At 45.9% G+C, this 19075-nt stretch overlaps 1 long non-coding RNA gene across 2 annotated transcripts in view; it reads left to right on the forward strand.

The window, feature by feature from the left end:
* The first annotated feature begins 1797 nt into the window (after nucleotides 1-1797).
* LOC112547737 (uncharacterized) overlaps nucleotides 1798-19075 on the forward strand; it is a 186301-nt gene continuing 169023 nt past the window's right edge. Inside the window, exons 1-2 of one of the 2 annotated variants that reach the window (XR_003091549.2) lie at nucleotides 1798-1947; nucleotides 2281-2365. This is a non-coding gene — a long non-coding RNA (uncharacterized LOC112547737). The other variant, XR_003091548.2, reaches the window with a different exon arrangement.

Below are 19075 nucleotides of genomic sequence, written 5' to 3' on the forward strand. Positions count from 1 at the left end.
ACGCACAGACACTGGGCTACTATAGATCTATATCTATACACACACACACACACCCACACACACATATATTAAAATAAAACAGCATTAAAACAGCATGTCCCCTTTAAGAGTGAGTGCAGGGATAGGAACAGGGGAGTGGTTGAGCACTAAGACTCAGGGGAGTCATTGCTTTCCCTTGGTCTTTTTGCTGGCAGCCATTTTATGCTGGCAGCCTTGCAGAACCAAGTAAGCATGGGGTCTGGGGTGAGGGGGCTGGGGATGTTGGGAGACTGGGGGGGGGGGGTCTCGGCGAGGGGGGAAGCCAGGCGCTGAGTGTTTGTAGGGTTGCCAGGTGCCTGGCATTTTCGCCTCCTGGACGGGGAAAAAAAATCAGAAAATACCGGACATCTTAGGTGAATTTTTTTACCAGACAGGAGGCAAAAATACCGGACTATCCAGGTGAATACTGGACACTTGGCAACCCTAATCTGGCCCTGTGTGTGTTTTTTTCAGTGGGAACTTGAGCTCTGGTGGACCCACGGAGTTGGCTTCTATGCCGGGAGCATTGTAAGGCTTAGTTCATGCAGGTTTTGAAAGTACTTAGAACTTCTTGGCTAGAAGGACCAATCAAAGGGCAGGGTATTCATGCCACACTCATTTGCCCCACACAGGATCTTAGTTTCTCAAGAGTTCATCTGGTTTGGCTTCTTTCATCCCTGCTTGAAACCCCCTAATGCCCTGCTTTTGTCACTGGAATTTGTTGTTGTCAAAGAACTAGTTCCTGGGGTGATTGAAACCAAAGAAAGATTCCCACCAATTTCCTTGGGCTTTGAGTCAGGTCTCAAGTATGTGCAACTTATGAGGATGTAAAAACTAAATGAAACAAGGTTACAGTGGCTGCAAGCAAGGGACAAGTAGTGGAAGCAGATACATTCTTTAAGAAGCTAATACCATGAGTGCCTTTGAAAAAAATTAGGAGAGACAAATACGTGGTCCATGGCAAAAACAGCATATCTTCCATGAAGCTTCAGTTCCTCTTTATGAGACCCTGGTAATCAAATTGCAGCAAGGGAAGTTTAGGTTGGACATTAGGAAAAAACTTCCCAGCTGCCGGGGTGGTGAAACACTGGAATAAATTGCCTTGGGAGGTTGTGGAATCTCCATCACTGGAGATATTTAGGAGCAGGTTAGACAGACATCAATCAATCAGGAACAATCTAGATGGTGGTTGGTCCTGCCATGAGGGCAGGGGACTGGACTTGATGACCTCTTGAGGTCCTTTCCAGTTCTAGTGTTCTATGATTTTGCTGATGAGTTATTGCAGAAAACCCAGCATCCCACAAAGCTGTATTTAAGGCTGATAGCTAATGAAAATATACTGTCCAGTTGGCCCGCTTGGGCTGAGGGCCATTGCTGATGGCATCAGTTTTCTTTATCCTACTCAGAGATTGAAAATATGTCCTTGATTTCAGTCCCCAAGAACGTGGGCCTGTACTGCTTTGCTCTCTAATGGATCTTTTATTTGATCTGCTCATCCAAACATGCTGGGCATGTGCTTGGGTCACTTAGAGAAAGCTGAACCCCACTCATGTTCTTACAGGGTAATCCCTTCATATTGATGTCTATATTGCAGCAGGTAACAGAATCCATGCAGATTCATGCCAGCAGCTGATCACCCTGCATAAGCACAGTTCAGCTGGTGAGCTCTTTCCAGCATTAGGACTGCTTTGCCTAATCGCTTACTGCTGAAGTATGAAATGCATAAATATGTCAGAATATAAATACTCCCTTGCAGCAGTTGTTCGCACACGGTGAACAGATGCAGCCGGAGATAGCAGTGTGGTTGTATCTCTGTAGGTTTGACTCATGAATCAAAATCCTCAGGGACAACTTTGCTGGCATGGGTCAAACAGGGTGCAGGTTACTTTTCAAGCCAGTCGCTGAGCAACGGTGTTTAGGAAAATGCAGGTAGGTAAATCATTGCACATTTAGATTATGGTTGGATGGTTCCAAACCAATGCTTGCTTGCAAAGTATAAAGACCCTGATCAGACTTCTATTGAAATTAATGGGGAGTCTTTCCACTGGTTGAAATGAGTCTTGGAATTGGGCCCTGAATGCAATTAAGTTTATTTCACAGGTTGACTTGTCTTTGCCAAAACTTTCTGGGACAAAGGCTGTCTCGTTAGCCATGTTTGTACAACACCCACATGATGGAGAACCAGTCCTCATGGGAGCTGTTGGACATAAACATCTGTGCATATTGAATAGTGGCTTTGGATAATGGCAACTTGTGTTCCAGGCTTCACCCTAAAAGGAACAAGGAGATGTTAATCCCAGGAAAAAAGGATTTTCTAGTGGAAACTCTCGTGGATCCTTCAATCAAGGTGAGTGCCTGGGAGGTGATATGTTCTAGTAAATGGCGCTTGCCAGACTGTAAACAGCTGCGGTTTCTAGGGAGGAATTTGCGATTGACTTGCTAAACCATGCCCACAATTTTAGCAAGTGCAGATGTTTGCCCTTCCAAAATGGTTACAGTTTCCCCTGAACTCTGCACACATGACAGATGTGCAACGAAGTATGATGGGATAACTGACCACAGTACAGTTGTGAAAATGTGTCTTCTAAGGTCCCTGAATCTTGCTACTCTTGATTAAGAATGTGGCGAGACATCGTCAGGTTCTTTTTACTTGAATCCCAAATCAAGCAGTTCTTCTAATTATGCTCAGCATGGGTCTGATAATAATGGGACATGTTTGATGGGGCATCTCTGATGCAAGGCCTCCTTATGCCAAGGCCTGAGATTTATAAAGATCGAGCTCCCACCTAATTGCATGCCAGAGGATTTTGGTAACAACCAAAATGCTGAAAGCCATTGAACAAAACTGTAAACCCTGCATATGATGGAAACTGCTTTAAGCCAAGGGACACTACAGCACCTTCCAGATGGGATTTTTTATGGGGTTTTAGTCCAGGGTTGCTGTGACCTAAACTGCAAACCTGAAATACATCTCAGGATATTTCAGACATCTGACCCCAGAGGCATCTTCATACCGCCTCCAAAATGACCAGAGAATACCCGTGCTGTTTGCTCAGTTATAATGCAGAGGTTGGGGTGTGCTTGTAGGAGTAGATCACAAAAAATCCCTTAGCAAAACACTGACTGAGCTGTGTGTAATGTCAGCTGTTGTCCAGAACTGGGACAGGCTGGTCTGGGGGGGCGAGTTATGAGTCTAGCCAAAAGGATCAAAATCTAGTATGTGCTAGAAAAGCCTCCATCAGCAGCACTCTCTTTTAAGATTTTAAAATTTAGTTATTGGCAGGTTAATGTGCCACATCTTTCTCATAATATTATGGGGGCCTTTTGCAAAGGTTGGATCTTGGTTCCAATTTTACATCTTTCCAAAGTTTTGGGGGATGGTTTTAAAATCTGCGTTTAGGTGGTTTTAAAATCTGCATTTAAAATCCGCATCTCTGGGGATTATTAACCTCTAAAAGTATTCCTTCTTTTCAAAGAGTCTGGGAACAGGAATCATGATTTTTAAGGTCTGATGATCATGTAGTCTGATTTTCTGTATACACCAGCTATCAAATTTCACTGAATGATTCTTCCATTGAGCCCCGTCTTGATTTGCTGACTCCGGGTGAGAGAGAATCCACCACATCCCTTGGCAAATGGAGATTATTATTCCAGCTTTATAGATGCCACTTCTTACTTCTCCTGGAAAACACTAAAGCAGCAATCAGTTTCTTTTATCTATTTAGACCAGTGTCTAAATTTGCATCAGTTACTTTGCTGTGCAGATTTTGCATACGATCCTCTCCCACTGAAGTCTGGGGGAAGCTAGAGATCTAACATTCTAAGACATGACTGGTTTACATGTGTACAGCCACATCTTAGAGACTTCAAATCTCATACTCATAAAATCACAGGCATAATTTAGACGCTGCTTTTCAACATTTGTCTGGCCTGCCCTCAGCTGTTTTTTCCTAATGTATTATAGCATCAATAATAGATACTACACAGATCACTGTGTTTTAAACTTCCAATGTATAAAGTGTCCTGATTTTTTTTAATGAGATGCTTCTAACAGGAATGTGTCAGAGTTGACTAGAAACAAAATTCACTTGGTGGATTTTATCCCTAATAAAGGTCAAAACCAAGTACAGTTGGGTTGGTTTTGGCTGCCACATTCCTTTGCCCTAGAAATCTCCACTGGAAACAGTTGTAAGCTTAAACTTCAGAAGGCTTTTGCTTTGGTTGGGAGGAGAGTGCATTTCACATCTTGTTTGCACTCTTGAGAATTAATTATGACTGAAGCTTCTCGGCATGACATGCCACCTGGGCACAGAGGGTATTGAAATGTGCCACTGTGTGAAAGACTTGGCTTGGAATCCCAGACTTGGTTTCTTAGCTCCCCCAGGCAGATATAGATCAGAAATTGCAGGGAGAAGATGGCTCATTCCAGGGGAGCTTTGGGAGTGGCTCTCAGAAGCTCTGCAACACCACACTGTGAATGACCCTGGCTACGTCTGGATGACATGTAAAATAGTTTATTCGGCATAGTCAAAGAAGTGGGGATTTAAATAACGAGGCATACTGGAGTGATCGACAAAGGCTTCCCTTGTCGACTGTGCCGAGTCTAGACTGCCACGCTGTGCCGGATCAGCTGATTGTCAGCACAGCGCGGCGGCCATGTTTATTTTAATGAAGTGGGGATTATTTAAATCCCTGCTTCTTTGACTATGCCGAATGAACTATTTTACATAGCTCAGATGATGGAGCCATGTAGTCTAGACGTAGCTGCTCTTGCGTGATGGTATAATGTCTCCTGCAGCAAGCCAAGCATCTTCTGAAGATGATCACCATTCATATATCCTTTTATGGGACCAGTGAGGCAGCAACCAAGCAAAGTTCATGTTACCAGGACAATCTGGGTAGAAAGAATAGCAAAGACTCCAAAGCCCAGTGCTCACTGGTTGGGTGACCAAAAACCAGGAACAGCTTTGAGGTGTTTTTGAGGGGGCAAAAGGAAGGTGGCGGCATGCAAGAATTTTATGTCTATAGGATATAGACTACCGGTAATTCTGCTCATTTATCTCTGCAATCCCTTTTTTGTATAATGCGTTCCTTTTTGCTGCAGGAAAAGCTCAACAGGTTTCTAGATGGTTACTCTTTGCATCCTTGTTCTGCTGGGTGGAGCTTCAAAGATGCCCTGCAGCTAACCCTCAGTGTGCAGCAGGCCTTGCGCTGGCACGAGCTCTCTTCACACTCCCTGCCTGCTAAAAGAGATGAGAATAGGACATGAACATTGATTGCCTGCAGGCTTGTGCTTTTGCCCTGCCAGGGATCATGGTCATTGGCCACAGCCAAAGAGCAGTTCTCTATCAGCAGTACCTGTGGGACAAGCCAACTGGACATCCTCTGTTGGTGAGTCAAAGGCCTGCTCCGGTCATATCTTCTTTAGCAATTGAAAATTATCTAAAGAGAGAGCAATCACTGAGACACACCAACCAAAAAGGGGCCGCACAGAAAGGTAGGCTCTTTCACTGCTGCCAGCGCGGTGTGAGTCAATACCATCAGGTTCCACTGTATTGATGCATTGACCCTAGTTTAGTCAATGAAACAGGACGGGAAGTCTTAGGTACCATGAGCTAGCGAAGGAGCTGGTGTCCGCGTGTCAGGGAGTTAAGGCTTTCCTGCCAGTGGCTGGTGCTGACATGTAGTTAACTAGGCTCTCAGAAGTGCTTAAGATAAATGCAGTAATTTAGATAAAGGGAGTAGGTTTGGTATAAATTTCAGGGATCACATGTTTGGAGCTCAGTGTCTCCTAAGGAGCACTGGGGGCATTGGGGAGACACAAACTGTTTTCCTAATGGAGACTAGCAATTGCAAGATGCTTCTCAGTGTCTTTTTAACAATCCCTGTGATAGTTTTTGGAGTCAGTATGGAGGGACATGGGAAATGTGTTACTGTAGGAGCAAGAAAGGAAATTGACTGACTGACTTCTTACATGAAAGTTCCTTTTATAAATTAACAGAATACCCTGCATCAGCCTGGTGTTTACCCTGCCGATTTTATTTTGCTAATTGCACCCGGGACATTTTTTTTACATTAGAGTCTCGGAGAACAAGGGATGAAGGAAGATGGCTAGGATAGAGAATCAGGCAGTGGCAGACCTTGATGATTATCTTGCTTTTCCCACTAACCTTGTATGTGACAGTGAAGTCAATGGGAGATGCGGGAAGCTCAGCTCCTCTGAAAGTCAGGCCTGAGCTGTTTCAAACTCAGCACCCAAAAGGAGATGCAAAATCAGAGGCACTTTTGAAAAATGAGTGCCTCATCTTCCAGTCTACAACGTTTTACTCCTGGGGCTGGTGGACAGGACATGAATGGAGCATCCCTCCATCCTCCCTGCCTGTGTAGTCCTAGCAGTCAGGACATAGCTAATGGAACTGGGGCTATGTCTAGCCCCCAGACATGGCCTTACCCTGAACAAGGGGATGGGGGTGGGATGCACCAGACATGAGGGCTCCTTGACTCTTTCAAGCTGCTGCCAGCACTATGGGAGGAAGAACTCCTTTCCATTCCCATATGCCCAGGGTCAGCCCTGTATCTTGGCAAAGAGAATAGAAGTTTGATAAATGGCTATCATGGCCTGACCCAAAGCCCACTGGAATCAGTGGGAACCTTGTCTATACAACTGTCCACTCCTATTCAGCACTGCACTTGTACACTGACTTCAGTGGGTGGGACATAGTCATGTATTTAGGTACTTTGCTGAAATGTGACCTAAACATGGAAGCTCTTATGATACTGTGTGTGATTACACATCCTATAAATCCACTTGGTTGTGGGGGACAAAGAAGCATGTGCTTTGAATCAAATCCATCGTAAAGAGGGAAAAGGGATTTAAAATGTCATTTTTACTTACTAGCAACACTGGCTAACAACTCAAATGGCATCCCACCCTAGTGGGCTCTCTGCTGGGTCTCTCACATCTGCCCACGCTGCCTGTCCGGTGGCACTTGCTATCACAAAAAGGAAGTCAGGTTTGACTTAATATTCCTGGAATAAAGTAGACTTTGGTACTGAGCATTTATTAAATAAATATTCCTGGCAAACAACACTGATGTGCAGGGGAGACCAAAGCGCCTGGGATTTACAATGCTCTGGGGACTTTCTTATGAAGAGAAGACAAGAATGAGGACATCTGGTATCTTCTTGCTATCAAATTGCTTCCTACTGTGTATAAAACGTGAATAACTCTCCCAGTTGTAACTCATTTATCTTCCTACCCAGGGCAAGGTCTTTTCTCACAAAGCAAGTAACCCAGGCTCTCTGAAGGGGAAAAAATGCCCTCCCATGAGCATGCAAAGATGGGAGGGCAAAGGAGTCATTCTTGCATATCCATGTGTCTTTGTGGCCCTGTGATGGATAGGAGGCGAACTAGTGCACTTGGTGATTAAAGGGTTAAAACTCAGGTAGCTAGCAGGTGTTGGCTGGGAGCTACAAGAACCAATGGAACTCTTGTGGTAAAAGAGCTTGAGGGTACCCTTTGGGAAGAAGTTCAAGTGCTTCTTCCTGATTTTCAGGGTTTTAATTCATTTGATGGTGGTAGTCTACCTCTCAGTGCCAGTGAATCTGCAACTCTGGGGAGTTTTTGTATGCAGAGCCTATAAAGGCAAGGTATTTAAGGTCTCTTGCAGGCCACCACCTTCTACAATAAGAGTGGGGAACAGCCCTGACGCCCCATCTAAGGACAGGCACAATTGCAGTCTCTTCTCTCACCTGAGTGCAGACACTGCTTCCAGCCATCTGCCTCGCTCTTCACAAATGCCCTTGTTCCCCATAACACTGCCCCCCCCCAGGGCAATATGTGCTGTACAGACCCAACAAGTGGTGTAGCGCCTACATTTGCAGTGCAAGCTGGGCATATCTTGGAAGCTCTGTCCTCCCATTAGGACACCACTATATCACTGCACTTCCTGGATCTTGTACTCAGTTCTGCTGCTCACCTGGTGAGTCATTTCAAATGTCTATGACTCTGCTCCCATGTCAATCCTTTGAGGCCTCTAGGTGCTACTGTCATACAAGGCCTAGATGATTATCATATAAAAGTCCTTACTGTGGCCCCAGCAACATTCTGTTTAAAACACTCCACTTCTTCCCTGCCTGTTACTTATGCTAGAGCAGGGTCCCCAACCTTTTGGGGCTGCGGGGCACCCGGGAGCGGGGCTGCACATGTGCCATGCACCCGGGGGCAGGAGCTGCCCATGCACCGCACACCTGGGGCCGGCAGCGCGCATGTGCCACGTGCCCAGGGGTGGGGCCGCCCTTGCGCCATGTGCCTGGGGCCAGTACCGCGCATGTGCCACGCTCCCGGGGCAGGGCCGGCCCAGATTGTTTGGTGGGCGCTATGGCGCCCGTGGGCACCACATTGGGGACCACTATGCTAGAGATTTTACAGGCCATTTCTAGGTCCATTGAACATTAGAAGGAATCCTTCATATCTGGTCCTAAACCTTTGCAAAATGTTCCTGTGCATTGTTAAAGAGCTGCCACATTCCACCCCAAAGTGGCTGTGCAGTAATGGTGAAAAGCATCCCAGAAGCTGTCGCTGCTTTCCTCAGACCTATAATTTGTAAATGACAGAAAAACACTCTTCCAATTAAAAAACCACAACAAATTAATCTTACAAAACCCCACTGAGAAGGGGAGTGCCAGTCAATTCATGGCCAGTACAAGCTATGAGAGGCAATGACTGAACAGTAGAGTGTCATTGTTAAAGACAGCCCTTCAGAATGGTACGTGGTTGTTTGTATTTATTTTACCTAGAAGTCCTACACCTGGACTAGGAGTTCATTGTGCTAGCTGCTTTACAAACAAAGAACAAAAAGACAGTCCCTGCCTCAAACAGCTCCATTCTTCCTCCACCTGATGCAACCCAACTAGGGTGGCCTGCAGATTTCATCAGGCCCTCTGCAAGATTTGGGGAGCACTCCAGGCCCCAAATAGGGGCAGGATCTTGGGTGGAAGGGGGGGATGGGAACTAGCCTCCCCCAGCCAGAGCTTCAGTGCTGCCTATTACTGTGTTACTGGCAGTGGTGGCCTGGAGCGCCAGGCCCTTTTAAATCACCAGACCCCAGGGCAGCTGCCCATTTTACCCCCCTCCATTGGTGGGTCTGAATCCAGCTGTCTAATCAATGGCATTTCTAAGGCACCTGTTACCTTGCTATGTACTAGCTAGCTACTTAGGGACCCTTTTGAGAAGTCATCTTTTCTAAGGTCTTAAGCCTGTCCCTAATGGGAGATTTGCCTTTCCTCAGGGGAAGATGAAGCTCCGAGGAAAGTTCTTTCAACACAGTCTGTGGCAGTGAGCCTTCCAGCTCCGGCTGACTGACTTGGGCCAGTGTTCTCAGAAGTAGCTGTGTAGATAGCCCTTTGAAGGTGTGACCAGGAGCTGAACCCAGCTCCCTGCCTCTACTTCAGAGGCATATCCCAAAGCATGTGCTACACAGCTTTTCTTTAAAGCCCTTAAGAATTTTTTTTTTGCAGCGGTTTGGTGACAAAAGGCCCTTGATTGTTTCAGTATTTCCCAGGACCAAGAGCAATGGGTCCAAGGCAAATCAGATTTATTCTCATCATTATAGCATTCCAAGATGGGCATTGGTGATACCACGCTTGCCTGAGTGTAGCGACAGGCTCTGTGTCTCCTGTCATAATGGGCATTGCATTATTCAGCTGATCGAGAGTGCAATTAGCTGAATTTTTGCTTACCTGTGTTCTCTTCAGTCATGGTCTTAGACAGAATCCACAAGCCAACTATATTGTTTATTCTGCTGAGTATTTTTTAGAAGCTTGGATTCTGGTCACCTTCCATGCCCCTGTGGTCAGGAGTCAGCCCAGCATCCAGGCAAATGAATGAGGTAAACTGGGTTGGATTGGACCACTGGATTGACCAGCCTGCCTGCTTGGATGTGGGGAGTTGCCAGGCCTGCTTTTAAGCTCAGTCTCCTCAATGCTTCAGCTCAAGGCCCAAGGCCCAAAGCTGCAATTTCTTTTGCTCCTGTCCTGCCCAGCCCCCTTCCTGATTCCAGCTCTGCCCCTTGGCTCTGGTCCCTGTCTCTGTCCCTGACCACTGGCTTCAGTATCCAGCTCCCTAGGCAAGGCAAACAGGAAGGAATGTTGTTCCTATTAACAGAGACTGAGCCACTGAGGCTCAGACAGATTAGGTGACATTGCACAGAAAGCTGGTGACCATGCTGAGAACTGAACCCAGTAGGTGCCTTCGCCCCCAGACCATGCTGCCTCAAACACTTTATGTAGATGGGGACAGGGAAGGTAAAATGACCTGCCCAAAGTCACATGGTAGTTCAGTGGCAGAGCCTAGAATCCAATGCAAGTTTCCCGAGTCCATCTAGTCTTCTATGCACTGAGCACTATAGACTTTCAATAAACAGCATTGGCTGCCATGGTGAAGCAGCCAAAGTGCTCCCCTTGCAGGCCTCAAATCCTGGGTAAATATTTGGCCATGTGCATGTGAACCTGGTAATCTTCTGACAGCACAAAACAATTGGGCAGCCTTGGCTCTTATGGGGAAATAGACATTGCTTGGGATAGGGATCTGGGGATGTAAAGACTCTATCCCAGTGGAGCAGGCAAGCTAGTGCTGAGTGCTGGAACATGGTCTGGGAACTTGCCAGGAGACAGCTTGAGACTTGCTAACATCTTAAAATTTTCCTGGCATGCCAAGTATCCGTGTAGCAGGATGTACCCATTGAAGGCATTGCTAACAGATATGGCTCATGGCGCTATGCACCTGTAATTCACGTCTGTGAGCAGGACGTGTTGTCATAATCTGGATCACAGGGTCAGGAAGTTTTGTTCCTTCTCCAGTGCCAAGGCCCTGCCTTTTCCTCTCTTGCCTAGGGGAGGAAAGCTGCTCAGTGGGGACACAGCAAGATGGAACTGGAAGTGTGGCAGACCCAGCAGTGGGGGCTGAATTGGAAGAACATAGAAGCAGCGGAAGGGAGATGAGGGTGCATTGCCTCCAGGTAGATGTAATGAAGATAATGTGCAAATCCCCAACCCTTCCAGCCCAGCCCAGAGTAGGCTAGACAGGTGTATTGATTAGCTGGCATTTGTCCCATGGATGCTGACAAAGAAGGCATGCTGGGCCAGATTCTGTGCTGAACTAGAACTTGTGCACTGACGCCAGCTTGGCACGTGGCCCCATGAGAACTCCCCAGCCTCTCCCTTGTTATCGTCCTGTCTTCTAAGCACCCGTGCCAATGGGATCTGGTTCCCTCACCTGTTCAGGCAGAGCATTCTGGGCCCAGATCATCAGAGGCAGTTTGGCACCTAAATACCGCTGAGACTTGGACCCCAGCCACCTCCTCTCCAGTCATTGCACAGGGCATGCCTGCCTGCCTCATCACAATTCTACCTGCTGTCACAGCACAGCCCCCTGTCAGTCTTTCCCCACCTCAGTAACTGAGCACCACAGCTCTGGGTGTCAGCCACCAGTACGCTTTCCCTATCGCTTTAGCAAGCCACGGCCCAGAATGTTAGTTATGTGCTATTTACAGTCACGAGCTAGTTTCCCTACCTGTAACACAGCCAAGGCACAGAATTAGCAATGGCTACTGCTACCTTCTTTCAGACTGCCTACTCTTTTCCCTACCACTTCCTTTCAGTCTGTGTTGGTATAGCCAGTTGCTGTGTGTGTGCGCGTGTGTGTGTGAGGAATGGGGAGGGAGAGATTGCTTTTGCATAAGTGGTCCCTCAGCTTTCTCTCTCTTCAGTTAAGTGGCACACTCAGCCCAACTGCTTTTCAGTCAGCTCCCAGTTGAAGTACCTGGGTGGGAATGGGAGTGACTGGGTGCTGAGCCAGCCCCTGACTGAGCACACTTCATTCCAACTACTAATCAGCCTTCTGAAAGAAGCTACCCTCACTCCCTTCTCTGCTGTGCTTGCGAATAATTGTCTGTCCTTCAGAGCTGCACCTGCCTCAGCTGCTACTCCCATTGACACTCAAAACAAGGGTGATAAAACAACAGGAAGGCTCCAACATGATCAGATACATTACCCATCAGTACGGATAGCAAATTGCTTAGTCAATAAAAACCCTTTCTGCATTGCTCACCTCTTTGGCAGGTGGAAAATGGATTGGCTGCTGTGGGTGAGGGTTTAAACCAGTTGCATTCTGCTGGGTGAGAAGTGCCCCATGGACATTTTCTGTTTGCTGACTGCCTCCCTGATTTTTCTTTAAAGATTTATCTATTGCCGTCTCATCCATGAATAGTTCATCAAGTGCATGATGGCCTCCAAGGTATAATTCTCAGGTTGTGGAGATACACCCATGCTAGCTCGGCTTCAGCTTACATGCTAGCCATAGGGTGTGTCTAGACTACAGGGATTTTTTTTTTAAAAGTGGTCTTTTTTCAAAAAAACTTCACCTGCATCTAGACTGCAGCCACATTCTTTTGAAAGTAAATTGAAAGAACGTGGCAGTTTTTTCGATTGCGATAAACCTCCATTCTATTTGACTTGAGTACTCTTTCGAAAAAAGGCTCTATTGAATGCAAACTGTGCTTTTTCAAAAGAGAGTGTCTAGACTCTCTTTTGAAAAAGCGGCTTCCTTTTTTGAAAAATCTACTTGTAGTCTAAACACTGTCTTTCGAAAGAGGCTTGTAGTCCAGACGTAGCCATAGAATGGCATCTGCAGTAGTACTTGTGGCAAGTGGGACTCAGGCCTGTTGATGGAGGGCAAAAGGGGCAGTTGCTCCAGGGTCCGGTGATTCAAAGCAGCCCAGAGCTCCCAGCCAGACAGCGGTGGCAGCTGAAGCCCTCAGCCCTTTGGGTGTGTGTGTTGGGGTGGGGGAGGGAGGGAATAGCATGCTCCCACTGGCACAGAGGGCTAGCTGCCCTTGCCCCAGCCTCTGCTCCTTCAAATTGAGGCCCCACTACTTCCAGGAGTGTTGCCCTCCCCTTCTTGCCCAGGGGCCCACGAAGGCTGTCACACCCCAGAAGGGGCTAACTGCCCTAGAGCTATCTGAGATGCTGGGCACCTCCTCTGCTCATGTTGCTGTGGCTGAGTGAGCTCTATGTGTAGCTAGTGCCTCAGTTTGGGAATTCCTCCCCCCAGCTCAAAATGTAGATGTGCCCTGTGATAGAAGACAGAGAAGCCCATTAGAGGGCTCCCAAGCTACTGAGAGGGACAACATCCAGTTGTATTTGCTTCAGGCATCTTCTGCAATCCTGATTGAACCAAATTCCCATGGACGTCAGAGGGCGGTTTGGTACGTTAAGGCTATCATCTAAGTGGCTAGCACAGCCCTGACTTGAGGCAGACTGTCTTCCTGTTTACCACTTTAGCGAATCATAGAATCCTAGGGTTGGAAGAGACCTCAGGAGATCATCTAGTCCTACTCCCCACCCAAAACAGGACCAACCGCAACTAAATCATCCCAGGGCTGTGTCAGACCAGGCCTTAAAAACATCTAGGGATGGAGATTCCACCACCTCCCTAGGCAACCCAGCCCAGTGCTTCACCACCCTCTTAGTGAAATAGTTTTTCCTAATATCCAGCCTAGACCATAGGTGGTGGGTGAACTGGCAGTTAGGAGAGGCTAGACCCCTTCCTCTCCCTCCCCCTTCCTCCCAGGGCCCCATCCCTCCAACTCCCCTTCTTCCCCCTGCTGGAGCCCAGAGGACCTCCTGCTGCTGCTAGCTTCTGCTCCAAGCTGGTACTACCCCCGTGCAACCTCAGCCCCAGATCCCAAGGTGGGCTTCACCTCTGAAATGACTCAGTCCTGGAGCACCAGGCTGGTGGTGCTGCCCCAGCACTGCTGACTGGAGTGCCAGGCAGGGCACCAGCCTTAGGCTCCCCAAGTGCTTCCTTCAGGCTGTCCAGCCCCAGCTTACACCTGCCCTGCTGAGGCACAAAAGAGTGAGAAGGGAACTCAACTCAGGGAACTTCTGAGAGTGGAGCATGGGCAAGGCCAGCCTAGGCTGTTTGTGGAGACTCAGCCACTTTCTACCTAAAATAACTGCTGCCCATAACTTAGACTTTCCCCACTGCAACTTGAGACCAGGGCTCCTTGTTCTGCCACCACTGAGAACAGCTTCGCTCTATCCTATTTGAAACCCCTGTTCAGGTAGTTGAAGGCTGCTATCAAATCCTCCTCACTGTTCTGTTCTGCAACTAAATAAGCTCCCTCAGCCTTTCCTCATAAGTCATATGTCCCAGCACCCAGAAGATTGAGGGGGGACATGACAGCCATTTTCAGGTATCTATAAGGGTGTTGTAAGGAGGAGGGAGGAAACGTGTTCATCTTGGCCTCTGAGGATAGAACAAGAAGCAATGGGCTTAAACTGCAGCAAGGAAGGTTTAGGTTGGACATTAGGAAAAAGTTCCTAACTGTCAGGGTAGTCAAACACTGGAATAAATTGCCTAGGGAGGTTGTGGAATCCCCATCTCTGGAGATATTTAAGAGTAGGTTAGATAAATGTCTATCAGGGACAGTCTAGACAGTATTTGGTCCTGCCATGAGGGCAGGGACTGGACTCGATGACCTCTCGAGGTCCCTTCCAGTCCGAGTATTCTATGATTCTATGATTCCATTGGACTATCTCCAATCTGTTCTCACCTTTTCTGTAGTGGGGGCTCAAAACCGACACAATACTCCATATGTGGCCTCATTAGCATAGAATACAGGGAAATAATCACTTCCCTTGATCTTCTAGCAGTGCTCCTACTAATGCACCCTAATATGCCATTAGCCTTCTTGACTCCCAGGGCAAACTGTTGACTCATATCCAGCTTCTCATCCATTGTAATCCTTTTTCTGCTGAACTGTTGCTTAGCCAGTTAGTCCCCTCCCTATAACAATGCTTGGGATTCTCCTGTTCTAAGTGAAGGACTCTGCACTTGTCCTTATTGAACCGCATCAGATTTCTTTTGGCCCAATCCTCCAATTTGTCTAGGTCACTCTGGACCCTATCCCTACTCTCCAGTGTATCTCCCCACCCCTCACTGAGCTTAATGTCATCGACCAGAGTATTAATGAAGATGTTGAACAAAACGGGCCCCAAGGCCAACTCCTGGGGAACTCTGCTTGATTCTGGCTGCCAACTAGTTTTCAAGCCATTGATCACTACTTATGGAGCCCAATGATCTATCCAGCTTTTTATCCACTTTATAGTCCATTCATCTAAGTCCTACTATTTTAACCTGTTGGCAAGTATAATATGGGAGAACATATCAAGAACTTTGCTACCGTCAAGGTATATCACATCCACCACTTTCCCTGTATCCAGAGAACCAGTTAAGGCATTGTAGAAGGCAATCAATCAGGTTGGTCAAGCATGATTTGCCCTTGGTAAACTCATGTTAACTGTTGCTGATCACCTTCCTCTACTCCACATGCTTGAAAATGGATTCCTTGTGGACCTGTTCCATGATTTTTCTGGGGAATCATGTCTGGGGAAACTGACTGATCTGTATTTTCTGGATTCTCTTTCTTTCCCCTTTTAAAACACGGGAGTTACATTTGCCTTTTTCTCATTGTCCAGGGACACTCTCCAGACTGCAACATATTTTTAAAGATAGTGGCCAATTGCCCTGCAATCATTAAGCCCTCTCACCCTGATGTGTTGCATCTGACCCTGTGTGCCTGTGCATGTCCACTTTTTCTAAATAGTTCTTAACCTGTTCTTTCACCACTGAGGCCACTCACCTTCCCATACTGTGCTGCCCAGTGTAGTTGTCTATGTTCTGTCCTTGTCTATGAAAACCGAGTAAAAAAAAAAGGATTGAGTACTTCAGCTTTTCCCACATCATCTGTCACTAGGTTGCCTCCCCTATTCAGTAAGAGTCCCAGACTTCTCCTGACCTTCTTGTTCCTAACATACCTGTAGAAACCCTTCTTGTTACCATTCACATCCTTTGCATGTTGCAATTCCAATTGCACTTTGGCTTTCCTGACTATACTCCTGCACACTCAAGCTGTATTTTTATACTTCTTCATATTTTGTTGTAGGATCTGATCTCAATCCCATTGAAGTCAATGCATGTCTTTCAGCAATGTTTGGCTCAGACCTGCGTCCTTATTAGAAGCTTTGCTGACTTTGCTCATCTTCTCCCTTTCTCTCTTGTGATATTGTATAGACCTGGTTGTGATGACAATTGCATAGAAAAAAAAGTTTCTCATGTGAAGTGCAGAAGAATTAGCTGGGGCTGGGCACTGGTTTCTGGAATTTTTTAAAGGCAAAATACGTGTTAATTAACAAAGAAAAAAGCCCAGCTAAACCTGGGCATGGATTATAGCCAGTGTCAGATTTCAGTGTGTAGCATTTTGCATTCAGTCTGGACAACCTGTGGCTTTCTTTAAATGGCATTTGAACAAGAGTAAATACAAAAAGAAAGAAACCAGGAGAACAAGAGCCTGCAGGAAATTCCTCTACTGTAAACAAAATCACCTTATGATTGATGCTAATGTACAGCCCCTTGTAAACACGTCTGTTTACTTGCAGGAAGCCAGAAAGAAACAACACTGGGCCCTGCAGATTTTATCTAGCTTTGCTTAAACGCTTCTGGCTTCCAGTAGTCACTCTAGATAGAGCACAGGACTGATGACGGTTCATTGGAAAACTCCCATTTACTATACTTAATATCTGTGCCAAATACTGCAGACGGGCAAAGTTGCATGGGAATAATTGATAATAGTATTTTGTGGCAAGCCTGAACCTCAGTGGTAACAGCTTATTAATGATGGCTGTGAGGCATTAATGCTTTGCAAAGGGGCTCTAGTTCTCAACACATCTAATGAGGGAATGTTATGCCTATAAAAAATGCAGTAATAACAGTGATCCAACACTGTTAAGTTCCAATAGGCTTCCACTGAGAATTCGCTGCTGTACCAAACGCGACGGCTGCTGCTGATGTTGATGGATATTGCGTTGATGGAAAATTGTATAATCGCTTTGGCGCTCTCAAAGAAAAATCAATCCAAATCTGGGAGCTTGAGGGTGAAATCCTAGCCCTGGTAAAGTCCAGAGGAGTTTTGCCATTGACTTTAGCAAGGCCAGAATTTCACCCTGAGAGGGGATCTGAATAAAACTGAGATGTCTGGATATTTTAAATTAAATATTAAAGAGAAACTATAATGGATGCTTCATCTCTCTCCGGTAGATGTTTACACAGTGATGGGAGGGCTAAATACTAAGCTAGTAACGAATAAGGTAATATTAGAGATGCGCCCAACTTGGGGATGTTTTTGTTTTAGATGTACACAGTCTTGTGAATTTGCATTTGTTTTACTGGTTGTTTATTACCCTTCTTCCAGGAGGTAAAGGAATTCAGTGCTTGACTATATGTGTTTAGGGCCATTCCTATGGAGTTTATTCTGACCCTACAGGACAGTCAGACAGAGTGAGCCGGACAATTTGATAATCTGAGTTCATTCAAATAAAAGGTGTTTTAATGAAGCCAAATGCAAAATATCTACCTCCAGGAACATGGAATACAGGCCATAGGTACATAATGGGGGATTGTATTCTGGCAAGCAGTGACTTTGAAAAGGGATTAGGGACCAAGGAATTGAAATGAGCTCCCAATGTGGTGATATGACAAAAAGAGCTAATAGAATCCTTGGCTGTATTAACAAGGGAATAGCAAGTAGCAAAAGAGTGGTGATTTTACCTCTGTATGTGGCATTGGTGGTACTGATACTAGGACACTGTATGTAGTTCTGGTATCCATATTTTATAAAGAATGGTGGAAAATCAGAGAGGATGCAGAAAAGAGCTATGGAAATGATTCAAGGACTGCAGGAAATACTGTTTTTCAGTGAGAGACTAAAAGAGCTCAAGCAGGTTAGCTTATCAAAAAGAAAGAGAGGTGACTTAAGTATGGTATCTAAGAACCTTCATGGGGAAAAAGTATTGAGAATCAAGGTACTCTTTAAACTGATAAGGAGAGGGTTGATGAAACTGAAAGACAGTCAAATTCAAATTGGAAACAGGGCAAAACATTTTTTAACAGGAAAGGTTAAAAATCGCTGGAACAAACGAGCTAAGGAAGAGGTGGATTGTCTTCAGATCAGATTGGATGTCTTTCTGGAAAATAAGCTTCAGGCAAACACAAGTTATTGGGCGCAATACAGAAATAATGGTGGAATGTAATGGTCTGTGATATACAGGAGGTCAGACAAGATGATCTAATGGTCCCTTCTGGCTTTGAACTCTATGAATCTATTAAAAGTATCATTGACGACAAAGGAGTTTTGCCTGAATAAGAGTTGCAGGGCTGGTCCCTCTGGGACCAGTCCTGCAAATAATTAGTACTGGACAGAGTGGGTCTGCTAATAATGGAAAGGGTTATGCCAGGTATGGTTTGCAGGATCAGGCCCATAGTTTGTAAACTGCTTTGGCATGAAATGAATAATATAAATATGAATATAGCATGAGTGGGTTTTGTCTGTGTGCACACACATATTCTGGGTTTTAAAGGGATGTTGTTAGGTAGTTACGGTAAAAAACTGAGTTTTAAAACAGGCGGTTTTACAAAATATTAGAATATAAATGTTTGCTTTCAATTAAAACTGTTTATATAGATGGAAACACTCTCAGGCAGTGTTGGCAGCACGGTGCTAGAACACACGAACCAGAAAACGCAACCGTCATTGGTTTCCCTTGCCCAAGCTGAGTGAAATGAGGGAAGGGAGGAAGAGGATGGGCTCAATCCTGCCATGTGCTGAACACTCTGACACCAGTCAACCGAGGCACTCAAGCACATGTGTAACTTTCAGCATATGAGTAATCTGATTGGCTTCAGTGGGATCACTCACATGCATAAAGTTAAGCACGCATATCAGAGTTTGCAGATTCAGAATCTGGGATATTTATATTCCACTGACAGCTCATGTGGTACCATAATCCTGATAGAATCATGTCTGCTTGAGAGAGAGAGGTCATTACCCTGGCTTGATTCTTTTCCCACTCACTTTAGTGCTCTGTAAGACACCCTGATATTCTACACAAATAAAAGGCACTGGAAATATTAGTGAGAGAGGTCACTTCATCCCTTCTG

This window comes from Pelodiscus sinensis, chromosome 15, assembly GCF_049634645.1.
Source record: "Pelodiscus sinensis isolate JC-2024 chromosome 15, ASM4963464v1, whole genome shotgun sequence".
Classification (NCBI taxonomy): Eukaryota; Metazoa; Chordata; order Testudines; family Trionychidae; genus Pelodiscus; species Pelodiscus sinensis.